The sequence below is a fragment of the Zootoca vivipara genome, chromosome 1 (genome assembly GCF_965207765.1).
Source record: "Zootoca vivipara chromosome 1, rZooViv2.hap1.1, whole genome shotgun sequence".
NCBI lineage: Eukaryota > Metazoa > Chordata > Lepidosauria > Squamata > Lacertidae > Zootoca > Zootoca vivipara.
This window is the reverse complement of record NC_142582.1, coordinates 6,874,880-6,886,880: the sequence shown is the minus strand read 5'-3', so window position 1 is coordinate 6,886,880 and position 12,001 is coordinate 6,874,880. Positions and strand designations below refer to the sequence as shown.

At 44.4% G+C, this 12,001-nt stretch overlaps 1 long non-coding RNA gene across 1 annotated transcript; it reads right to left on the bottom strand.

The window, feature by feature from the left end:
• Positions 1-5,799: 5,799 nt before the first annotated feature.
• LOC148687464 (uncharacterized) lies at positions 5,800-9,812 on the bottom strand. Its single transcript, XR_015950083.1, has 4 exons — positions 9,679-9,812; positions 7,975-8,094; positions 6,139-6,216; positions 5,800-5,946 (listed from the first exon to the last, which is right to left on the bottom strand). It is a non-coding gene; the product is annotated as an uncharacterized LOC148687464 (long non-coding RNA).
• Positions 9,813-12,001: the final 2,189 nt, after the last annotated feature.

Below are 12,001 nucleotides of genomic sequence, written 5' to 3'. Positions count from 1 at the left end.
TTTTATTCTCCAATTGTTACCTTACTCACTAACCTTTCATAGGTGGCCCAATTCTAACTCATATTTATTTTTTTCACACTCATTGCCTCCAAAGGTGACAGCCACCATAGTGTTTTTCATTTTAATAGGTTTTTATACCTATCCCAAACTGCATATAGAGATTTTTGGAATATGTGGTTTCCAAATCCTTTATGAACTTATGTTTTGTCATACCATTAATTGGCGTGCCAACCAATCTATTGTCAAATCCTTCCAAATCTAGAAGATCTGTATTTTCTAACAACATCCATTCCTTCAACCAACAGAGGCATGATGCTTCATAATACAATTTCAAATCTTCCAGGGCAAAGTCCCCTCTATCTTTGATATCTGTTAGTAATTTAAATTTAATTTTTGGTTTCTTCCCCTGCCAGATATATCTTGAAATTACTTGAAATTACATCTCACCCCTTGCTTTTTCCTGTAAGACCAATTGCAGCCATTAACAGTTGTCAGCAGGTTTACCACACCTATCAGCCAATCAATCACCCCTGCTCACCACCCTTCAGAGTAATACCCCTCCCCACCCTCTCACTATATATAAGGGTCTGGTGACTTCTGTTTCAGTGTATCTGAAGAAGTGTGCATGCACACGAAAGCTCATACCAAAAACAAACTTAGTTGGTCTCTAAGGTGCTACTGGAAGGAATTTTTTAATTTGTTTTAAAAGCAGGAAAACTTACATGTGAGGCAGGTGGGGGAATCTGGACGGAGAAATCTCACGCCTGAACTGTCGTGACTCCATAGTGTCTACAGTCAAAGAAAAAAATGCTATGAAAAAGCTATTTAAAACATTATAAATATATCATATTTTAATGATTCTGCAGTTATATAAAAAGAGGAAAACATGTGCCTGAGAGTTTGGCACCTACTTGAATACAGGCCATCTGATATAACAAAGCAGGGCCAAAACAAGGCTTTCTGTCACCTGGGTCAAAGACCCAGTTTGGCACCCCACCCTCCAGATGTGTGTTTGCAAATGTACACACACACACACACACACACACACACACACACACACACACTTATTTGGAAAGGGCATAAAAAGTCAGCATTATATCATTTGAATACAAAGGACTGTATGATTAAAGGGGAAATGAGAATCCCTTCCAGTAAAAGCAAACTGTTTGTCAAAAGTAGAACACCCATGGGGGAAATACAAAATATATGCTAATACAAAAATATAAAATTAAAGTTCCAGACTCTCAGGCACATGTTCCCCTCTTTTTAAATGAATACAGAATCATTTCAGAAAAAAAGGAAATGAGTGCTGGCTAGGGCTCTATTTACAACTCTTAACACCCCAGTGTTGAAATGGGTGCAGTGGTTGCCATTGCTAATTTGTTTCTGAGTCAAATTCAAGGTGCTCACACTAGTGTTCACAGTCTGAAATGACTCGGGTCCCAAATATCTGACAGACGGCCTCCTTCCCTACAGACACTCTCAGGTGTTGAGATCAGCAGAGGGAGCCCTCAGTCTTGGCAGTTCCACTGTCCTCAGAAGCTCGGCAGGGTGGCCCAGCAGAGGACAGTCCCTAGGTTGTGGCACCCCCTCCCCACAGAGGCAGGCCTGCCCCCCTTTCCATCCCAAGCTCAGCACCATGACCTACCTGTAGAAGAACTCTGATGGAGTACAGTTAAAGAAAAAGATCCGCCCTTCTTTCTAAACTGATGCCGTCTGATGTCATCGCATTCCACAGGTGTCCAGTGGTCCTTGTGTTCTAGGTGTGGTTCTTGAGCGCTGCGATTTGATCTCGCAAGGACAGGGCTTAGGTGCCCATTCAGGTCAAAACACAAACACACCACAATTCCTGTTCAGCAAAGCACATACCCTCACCCTTTTTGAACTGGGCAGCAACCTTCTCCTGTGCTGATGGGGACTTGAGTTCAGCCCAGGCCAGACCTGTTTTCCTTCCTGTATATTTTTGGACAAACTAAGCCAGCCTTCCCCAACTGGGTGCCCTCCAGGTATTGGGGACCACAACTCCCATAAGCCCCAGACTGCACAACAGAAAGGCAGCAGGGGGGGGGGGGCTGATCTACAGAATGGTCACCAACCCCCAACCCCACCCCTTTTCTGGGTGATTGTGCCCTGACTCTGGGAATCTGTTTGCCTGGGCCTTTGGAGGAGTTGCTTAGCCTACCCTGGGATTTAACCTGAATCTGTATTGCCATAGTGGATTTTTAATTGTAATTGTTTTTCATTTATATCTTTTTATTACAGTGGAAACTTCGGGACCTTCTATATGGTGAACAGCAATAAACTGATTGAATACAGGAAACTATAAAAGACTATTCAGGACTGCAGAAACATTATCATCAGTGGTCTGGATTAATAAAATTCACATTTAATTGATGAGACCCAAAATTTAGCGAATTTTGACTTGCTGGTTCTAAAAATTGGAAATTAGTCGCATGTTACTAGTCATAAGCTAAATTGGTCCTATAATACTAGCCTCACCAACCCAACCACAACCACATCTGCTCCCTGTCTGCCCCATAGAGAAAGCCAGGGCCCACATGGGCCCACAAGTGTCCCTCTTGCTCTGCTACAGAGGTAGAAAAAGGTTTCACGGTTAAACTATAAACAGTGTTTGCCACTGCAGCAAATGGCCGGCAGTGCCTCTGCTCGGTCAGTTAACCCGGTTGCCCCCATGCCTTTCCTCAAAAATGCACACTCCTTCCTCAGAGTGACACACTGTGGTGTCAGATACTGCTTTTGCTAGGCTAAATTTTGGACCAGTTTAAAGGGCACAGGCAAGGGGCTGGGTATGGTTTGTTTTGTTTTGTTCTTGCTCTTATTGTGTGTGTTAAATCTTGTATTCTTATGCTGTGAAGTGCCCCAAGGTGATGGTGATGATTTGCTGGTTTGACTGCCACTCCCATCATCCTGACCATTGGGCCTGCTAGCTGGGGTGCTGGGATTTGGAGTCCAACAGCCTCTGGAGGCCCACAGATTCCCGCCCCCCCCCCCCGTTTAATCAAGGCTTGAGCTTGGCCACTATTGCGCTATGTGGCTGTCTAAGGCCATTTCGCCCCATCACCCCAATGTCACACTCTGAGGAACGGACCCTACGCCATGGCAGAGGGCTCCTTCCTCTATGCAAGGCTGCTGCTACCTGGGTTAGATGCTGCCCAGATCAGTGTGATGCATCTTGGTAGGGAAAGAGGCTTTTGGCATACTCACCCTACTGCTCTCTCCATAGGAGAAGGGGGGGGGCAGGGCTAGCATTTAATGTTTATAGAACATCATAGCGGAGGGGTGAAGGGTTGCATTGTGAGAGCTTTCCACCCCAACCGAGAGTCCTGATTATCCTCTTTCAACAATCAGGGGTTTCTATGGGGTAATCAGCTGTTGATTTCTGTAGGGAGCTACTGGGCTGGCAGCTGTTTTTGAGGTTGCAATCATGTGACTTTGACGTGTGTGTGTGTGTGTGTGTGTGTGTGTGTGTACGTACATACACAAACACACATCTGGGGGGGTGGGGTCCCAAACTGGGTCTTTGACCTGGGTGACAGAAAGCTTAGTTTCGGCCCTGCCCCATAGCATCTCCAGGTGGGGACTGAAAAGGTCCCCTTCCTGAAACCCTGGAGAGATGCTGCCAGCCTGTGTAGTCAATACTGAGATCAATCAATCAGTGGTCTGAACTTCGGCAGCTTCCCTCTAACCTGACATTTGGGCTGGGGGGGGGGAGAGAAAGAAGAATTAAGGGTGGACAATGGTTGCAGCCTGGCATGGCTCCTTGTGGCTGGCTGTTGGCACCAACAGTGGCTGGCTGTGGGGAACTCCAGCATTGCCCACCAAAAATCACTCGTTTAAATTCACAAATTCTGACCTCCACAGTGGGCAGGGTTCGGGAGCAGACCAGAGGGAGCGAGGTTCTGCTCTGCTGCTACAGTTAAAGGTCGGCTGCACTCTGACCAAGTGGCACAGTTGGCAACAGTTCAGCCCAGCCACCGGGTCTGTGGATACTGCATTTTAAAGACCTTGCTGTGGTATAATTGGTCTCTGTATTTGGGGCTGGGAAAGAATTTGCATGCAAACAAATTGGGCTCGTTTTGAAGTTTTGCCTTCCTCATATCAGTCACCACAACTTTGGGTTGATAAAGCACTGGGTTGAATCCCGTAGTCTATTTTCTGGGAGGGGGCGAAGTGGCGCATCATCCTCTTTCCTTCGCGCAGGTGTGATATCTCCAGGTCCCCTGTTAAAGGGCTCTGCGTGGAAGTTCCGCCCTGAGCAGATGGGCCACCAAACTTCCAGGGGACAGTCTGGGGGACCAGCTGAGTTGACTTGCATCTGTTAACCTAATTTTAACTTAAAATAGGATTATGAAACAGTATTATTCAAAGATGATAATACTATCTATTTTATGTATCATTTTATGTATTATTGGTTTTCTTTTTCTTATTTTGCTGGTCTATGACCGTAATAAAGATATTATCTATGACTTGCATCTGGAGGTGACCATTAACCCAGGCACAACCCAGGCAGGAGAAGTGATCAGGATTTGACGACAAAAATTCAGACAATCTGCGCAGAGAAGAGGTATTTGCAGGTTTCTGCAACTGACATAAACCTCTCCTTCTTGGGTGCAAAATGCTCCCACCACAGCCTCTGGGAACAGTAGACCATTAGAGGCTATGAAACAACGGCTGTCTGTTTCCTGCTTGCCTTTTCCAGTCTGCTGAGGTGTCAGCAGATGCTCACTGTGAAAGGGAAATGTTTCTGTGAAGATCTGAGCTTCAGTCCTGTGCATACCTTGGATAGGAAAAGCAAGGCAGAACTGGTAGTTATGGGCAGCAAAAGCCAAGCCTCAATTTTTACATCAATTTGGTGGTCTGCCTACCTCCAGTGAAGGTCACCACGCAACTGGCCATTTGTCAGTGAGTTTCCCTGTTTCCCCATTTTGCTTTGGTGGGAGGTAGCTAGAGTTCTGGATGGGAGCTGGAACCAGAGAAAGCAATGCTAACATCAAATTGGCCAAGGAAAGGAACAAGGATCCCAGGACTTATGGGGCGAGTATAAACAGGAAAAGGGCTGGGGCGCTAGACCTTGGGGAGTGAAGGTTGAACCTCCACGTCTCGGCAACAGACTGTTAATATTAAGCCACACAAACTCATTCGAGAACAATGCAACACCAAGGACTGTCAGGCTGGGATCTTTGGGGCTGGTTTCCTAACATCAGTTGGTTAAGAGATTTAGTGAAGGGTGCATTACTGCTGCTCGTTGCGGTAATCCTCTTCTCTTTTATAGCATGTCGCAGGTTCAGGCACCACTGTGATCATGAATGGAAAGTCCTAAGTTCCCAGAAATTATACAAATGCACCACCTTGGTGAAGGGGAATACCAGGTACTTTCGGTGGGGCAATTATTTCGTTAGAAATTCAGCCCTCAATTTTGCCTTAGTCTGCTCTCCTTCTAATTCCCTTCTCCCATTACTCCCCTCCTTCAAATCTCCCCTCTCCTTTTCTGTCAAATAAAACATTTTTCTTTCCTCCCTGCACTGCCCATTACCCCATTTCCTCAATTTACACTGATGTAGAAAAACTAGAACTAATAAAAAGAATGGTGTAGAAAATGCACCTGATGTAAATAATGTAAAGGAAACTGTAAGAAATTGTAACTAAGAATTATACAACCATGAAAGCATGAATAAGAAAGACTGTAAGGGTAACCCTTCAGCATGTAACCTGCCTGCTCTGACAGGATGACAGGTGCACAGCACCCTCTAGTGAGTCTACAGAAACAGACACCAATTTGCAAACTTCTTGACTTTATTGAATGAACCATTCATAAAAGCACTCCAGCCATTCATGAAAAATGTATCCTCTAACACAGACCATAGCGGAAAATGCCTGGACTTTTGGCTTCCCTTTCTTCTCCTGGTATGCCCATCACATCTGTCCCTGCAACCAAAGCACAACAATAAACAGCCATTAACAACAGGACGGGTGGGACGAAACAAGCAGGACTGCAGACGAAAACCCATCCACACTTCCCCTTCCCTTGTGACTTCTCACTAGGAACATGCATGTAAAATGAGGCACTTGTCTACCGGCTGTGTGACACTAACCTACCTTTGTTTAGTGAAAACTTACCTGAAACCTCATCCAATGTACATCCTCCCCTGACGTCTTGTGACATGCCATGGCAGGGCAGGAAGTGGGAAGATCCACCTGTAAACGGAAATGTATATAAGTGTTGTTTTCCTTTTGTTCGGGGTTCCGGCTCCCTCGCTCCTCGACTCCCTTTAGGGGAAAGGGGAAGTGAGTTTTATTTCCCTAACAACAGGCTTTGCATACATGGCCAGTTACAGCAATTACAATTTGCTAATTAAAGGCCCCGTAATGTATAATATTTTGGTCGCCAGTCCCAGCAGCACTTATTTGCCCAAAAAACTGAGGAAGCTCAGTTGGCAGTGGCCATTGAAAGGAAAACATCATTTAAACATTGCTTAAAACCTACAATAGGGACACAGGTGGCGCTGTGGGTTAAACCACAGAGCCTAGGGCTTGCCGATCAGAAGGTCGGCGGTTTGAATCCCCGTGACGGGGTGAGCTCCTCCCGTTGCTCGGTCCCTGCTCTTGCCAACCTAGCAGTTCGAAAGCATATCAAAGTGCAAGTAGATAAATAGGTACCGCTCTGGCGGGAAGGTAAACGGTGTTTCCGTGTGCTGCTCTGGTTTGTCAGAAGCAGCTTAGTCATGCTGGCCACATGACCCGCAAGCTGTATGCCAGCTCCCTCAGCCAGTAAAGCAAGATGAGCGCCGCAACCTCAGAGTCGTCCGCAACTGGACCTAATGGTCGGGGTCCCTTTAAAACCTTTTAAAACCTACAGTGGCTTTTAGTCGGAGCAGAGGTACCATTGGAACTGCGTTAATCATCCTGATTATTCACACAGTTGGGGAGAAAGTTGCACTTCAGTAACATTTTATAGATATCTAAAAAATAAAACTGGCAATTTCTATAATAATAATAATAATAATAATAATAATAATAATAATAAATACTGCTGCAAATTTGCTATATACTGTAGATAGGGTAAATAATCTAAAGGTCAGAATGCAGACGCCAGTGTTGTGGGATTTAGAATGTGATTTCCAACTGGGCACCAAATCACTTCTTTGCTGCTCATCAGATGGGTCAGTTGATCATCATCATAACCCATGTACTGAGACTGTGTAGCTTCAATCTTGTTTGTGTATTAATTAATGAAGATACCATGCAGAGGGATGGGGAAGGCCAAGGATGAATGAAAAATGTCTTGGAATACCAACAGTGTTATATATTTGTCAGATTCTATAATATCAAAGAGAACAGCATTCTTTCATTACAGATAAAGTAGGAAAGAGTATAAAGGGACTATTATTTCTCTTTAACAAGAATAGCCTGTAGGAACAGCCATTCAGTATAAGAATGATTAGTTATATCAAGGCAGGTATCTGTTCTACATCTCGGTTTCAAATCTTTAATTCATATGTAAATGCTTATATATAAATGGTCATGTAAAGAGGAAACATATGCTAGATTCCCCTGCCCCCCCCCAAAAAAAGTTCCTCTAATGATCAGTGCAGATACTTGAAAGAAACAATAGCCTTTTAAGGTAGGGAATTAATTTTCATAATGTTTGATATTAAAAAATAAGTCAGTCTCAACCACCAGTCATACCAAAAACTAAACAAAGTTAGCAAATAAATCATGGCGTAGATTCAATTATAGACTGTAGGTGAGGACTCGGGAGGATGCTCACCCACAAACATTTGTAAACCACGGGCATGAGTCAACAGTGATGCTGCAGTAAGAAAGGTTAATGCTATTTTAGGCCGCATCAACAGAAGTATAGTGTCAGATCAAGGAAAGTCATAGTGCCACTCTACTTTGCCTGGGTCAGACCAAGTAAAAAGGAGGGGAAGGTAGAGGAGAAGATTTACTCACCTGAAGATGCTTTGGAGTTCATATTTATGCACTCTGGGTGCAGAATACAACATGTTCCTTACGTGGTTCTGTGGAAATTATTATTATTACCCCATCCACTCTGGGCAGTTTACAGCATATCTAAAAACATAAGAAAAATGGCAAGTGTTTAAAACCTCCCAATACAGGGCTGCCTTCAGATGTCCCCTAAAAGTTGTGTAATTCTTTATTACTCAATACTGTACTCAATACAGTCTCAGTACTAGCTGTGACTTATGTCTGCCCTTGCAGGTGGAGTCCTAGAATCATCAAATTAATTTCTTGGTGTGGCTTTTCCTTTTTGTAAATCTGCCAAATAATAAAATAAAATAAAATCAGAGTAACATTTGTTATTGCCTGGACTACTGCTCTCTGCTTGCCCTCATCTTGGATTGCCTTTGGACGCTGCTTTGCCTGTGTGGTTGCTAGCTGGTTGTCTGGATCTTGCACTACTGTACCTGCTGATCCTGCTGCAACACACATCCAGCCTTGGCCATGCCTGAAGCAAGCCGTTGCGTGAGGACTGTCATCTCTTCTGCTATCCTTGCCATATCTTCCTCCCTCAAGATAACTGAGACTAGTTACATTATGCGCAGCAAAGACGTCTGCTTTTTATAAAACAACAACCCAGCTTCGTTCTCCATTGTAGACAGTTTATACAGATTAGAGGAGGCTATCTTCTTTATCCTCTTTTTTTGGCCACAAAAATAAAAAGCAAATAAAAATAAATCCAGGTTTCCTGACACCACAGATACCTTGAAATTCCCAATACACCTTTTTATTCCACACTGGCTCAAAAGCTCAATCCATGCATAAAAGAACCAAAGAAACAGGCCACACGTCTCTGAAACAGGGCTCTGTATTCTGAGATGTGATATCTGTGATAAAAAGGCATTTTTGTAATAAACTTCTGCTCCATAATACTTTTTGTTTTCTCTAGGCATGTGAAAGATTTTGAAAGTGGAAATATAAGTGTTGCCTGATTTCTGAGAAATGACTGGACACCAGCAAATTAACATTGTCAAACTTAAACAAGATTCAATTTCTTCATCTTCCTCAATCCCTAAGTAAAGGTTGCAGAGCTTTAGACTGTAGGTGAGGACTTGGGAGGATGCTCACCCACAAACAAAAAAATTAAGGAAACATTTGTTGGGCATTTCAAGGCCAGCACCAGCACTTTGAATTGTGCCTGGAAGTACAATCCCAGTGCTCTGCCTTTCCACTTCTCCTATATACAATTCTGTACAAGAGCCTCTGTTTCCCTTGCCCTCCACTATGTCACATTTTATCACTGCATAAATTAATGGAGATGTAACTCATAATCTTAGAAGAAGAAATCGCAGGTTTCATTGTGCATTTCCCCAATACGAAATCTAGCACAGAGAACAAAAATAGCAAAAATCAAAACAATTCTGTATTTGTAAAAATAATGGACCGTCCAACTCAATTAGTAACTCAATTAGTAAAAGGTGCATTTGAAAATAAAATCACTGCAAAATGTTGTGTCACGTTCAAGACATCAGTTTTCATCGTAGTACTTTTCACATTTACCCTGCTATCATGTTGGAACTAAACCACTCTGACATCTCACAACATGTTCTGGGTTCAAATTCATCAAAAACGGTGTTTGTGGGGGGGGGGTAGGGAATAGCAGGCTCAGAAGGGGGAAAGGAAGAGGGTTGTCACCTGTCCTCTAAAACACAGATGGGTTCCCCTGTCCCTCCATATGCGTTTCCTTTTGTCACCTTTTGGAAGTCACAATAACACCTGAAGGTTTTTGCCCTCCTCCTGACCTGCCTGCCTTGTGCAGCCTAGCAGTGAGGCTCCTGGGAAATTGAGCCCACCCTCCACGGCTGGCTGATTGACGCTCCAAGCTGGCCAATAGAGCTCCACAGGCAGCAGGCTCTTCTGGGGTAGGCGGAGCTCTCAATGGGCCTGCTATGCACACTCATCAATCAATCAGACAATCAGTCAATCAATCATTTTATTTGTAAGCCATCTTTCCAAAGCTAAAACCATGCTAAAAGTGGCTTACATCGTTGTGGGCTTTGTTACTGTAAGGGCAAGTCTTTGGTCGCCATCTTAGTTAAGGGCAACATGGCGGGGTTGGCCATTTTAGCTGGCCCATGTGACTCATTTGAAGTGAAGGTCGCCATTATGTTTCAGGGCAGCAGTGGTCCATTCTGACTTAACCCCTTGCTGCCTGTTCCTTTTCATTGTTATGTGGATTACTGTGCTTGCTGTTATCTCCACTAACTGTAGCGTGAAGTGAAGTTGCATTCTTCTTCCTCTTATTATTATTTAACACTGTGGTCTTTTTCTTCCGGACGACGAAGACGACTACCACGACTGCTTCTCTTTTGTGTTTCCCTGTTTTGGATCTGTATAATTTATTCTGTGTTGACCTTTCTGTTGCTCTCTGGCACCACGTGGTTTGAGCTGACGGTGATTTGGCCCCAGTCAATAATAAATGGCATATAGACATATAATTAAAAATAGTAATAAAGCACAAAACAAAACAAAAACAAGCAAACAAAGACCTTTATTTCCTGCATTTGATTTCTCTTTTCGCTGGTTTGGGACTCATAACTGCATTCTGATTTGTTATTGTTTAGGGGTCTCCTTTAAGGGGATTCTGCTTTATGACGCTTTGACCATATTCCTGGCTGTAATAATGTGTTCCCTGGGTATTTTGTTGTGGGTAGCGGCTTGGTCAATCCTACCATTTTAGGGTTGTGCAGTCTGTACTGGGGGACTGTGAATAGGATCTTGCTGTGTTGTGCTGCTAGCTGCAAGGTTGTTTTCTGCTGCTCCAGAGAAGCGGACACGGAGCAATGGATTCAAACTACTGTACAAGAAAGAAGATTCCACCTAAACATTAGGAAGAACTTCCTGACAGTAAGATCTGTTTGACCGTGGAATTTGCTGCCAAGGAGTGTGGTGGAGTCTCCTTCTTTGGAGGTCTTTAAGCGGAGGCTTGACAGCCACATGTCAAGAATGCTTTGATGATGTTTCCTGCTTGGCAGGGGGTTGGACTGGATGGCCCTTGTGGTCTCTTCCAACTCTATGATTCTATGATTCTAGTCAGAACAGGCAATACTGAAGCAGCACTCATGGCTGTGTCAGTGGTGGCAAGTCTAACGTGCCTTGTTAGTAATGCTGCTGCCAGTGTGTGTAGGCATTATTGAATACAGTCATACCTTGGTTTACGACCACAATTTGTTCTGGGGAGCCAGTCGCTCCCCGAGTACGTAGTAAATGGAGCAGCTCCTCTGCGCGTGTGCGAAGCGCCGATAGAGCGCTTCTGCGCATGCACGCGCTGTGCAGATCGGTTCTGCACATCCGCGCGCCGCGGAACCCAGATGTAAAGACTTCCAGGTCCGCAGCAGTCGCAAACCGATTGGTCGCAAACCGCAGTGGTCGTAAACCGAGGTATGACTGTAGGCCCATTGACGTCCCATCTGAGATATTGTTTTGGTTGCTGCCAGTCAGTGTAGACAATATTAACTGGTGGTATCTAACAGTCAGTGCTGTTTAGTTATCTTGCTGGTCAGTGTAGGCAATACTGATTCGCTGCCTGGAGGTCTAGTTGCTTCCTCAGAGGCCAGCCCTTCGGACCACTTGCCCAGCTTATAAGTTGGAGCTGCCTGTTGTGTAAGCAATATGGGCACCACTCTGCGGCTTGCCACTGTATCTTCAATTATTTACTTTTGATTGTTGCTGTTCTTTAGTCGTTTTGCTACTGGTTTGTGTTACCAATACAGAGCATTTTTTAATTAGTTCAGTTGCTTTCACTATTGTGATAGCACTGTACACCAGGTGGTGCTGTCGTCTGGACACTGTGGGCAATAAAGAGCAAGGATGACCACGTTACACGTGGTGCTGGTTGCCGTCCAGTGTCGGCAATACTGAGCTTGGTTGACTGTGCTGCTCTGCGCAGCTGCTCTGCGCACGTGTGGTGATGGCTGCCGACCAGTGTGGGAAATACTGAGCGTAGTAGACCATGTTG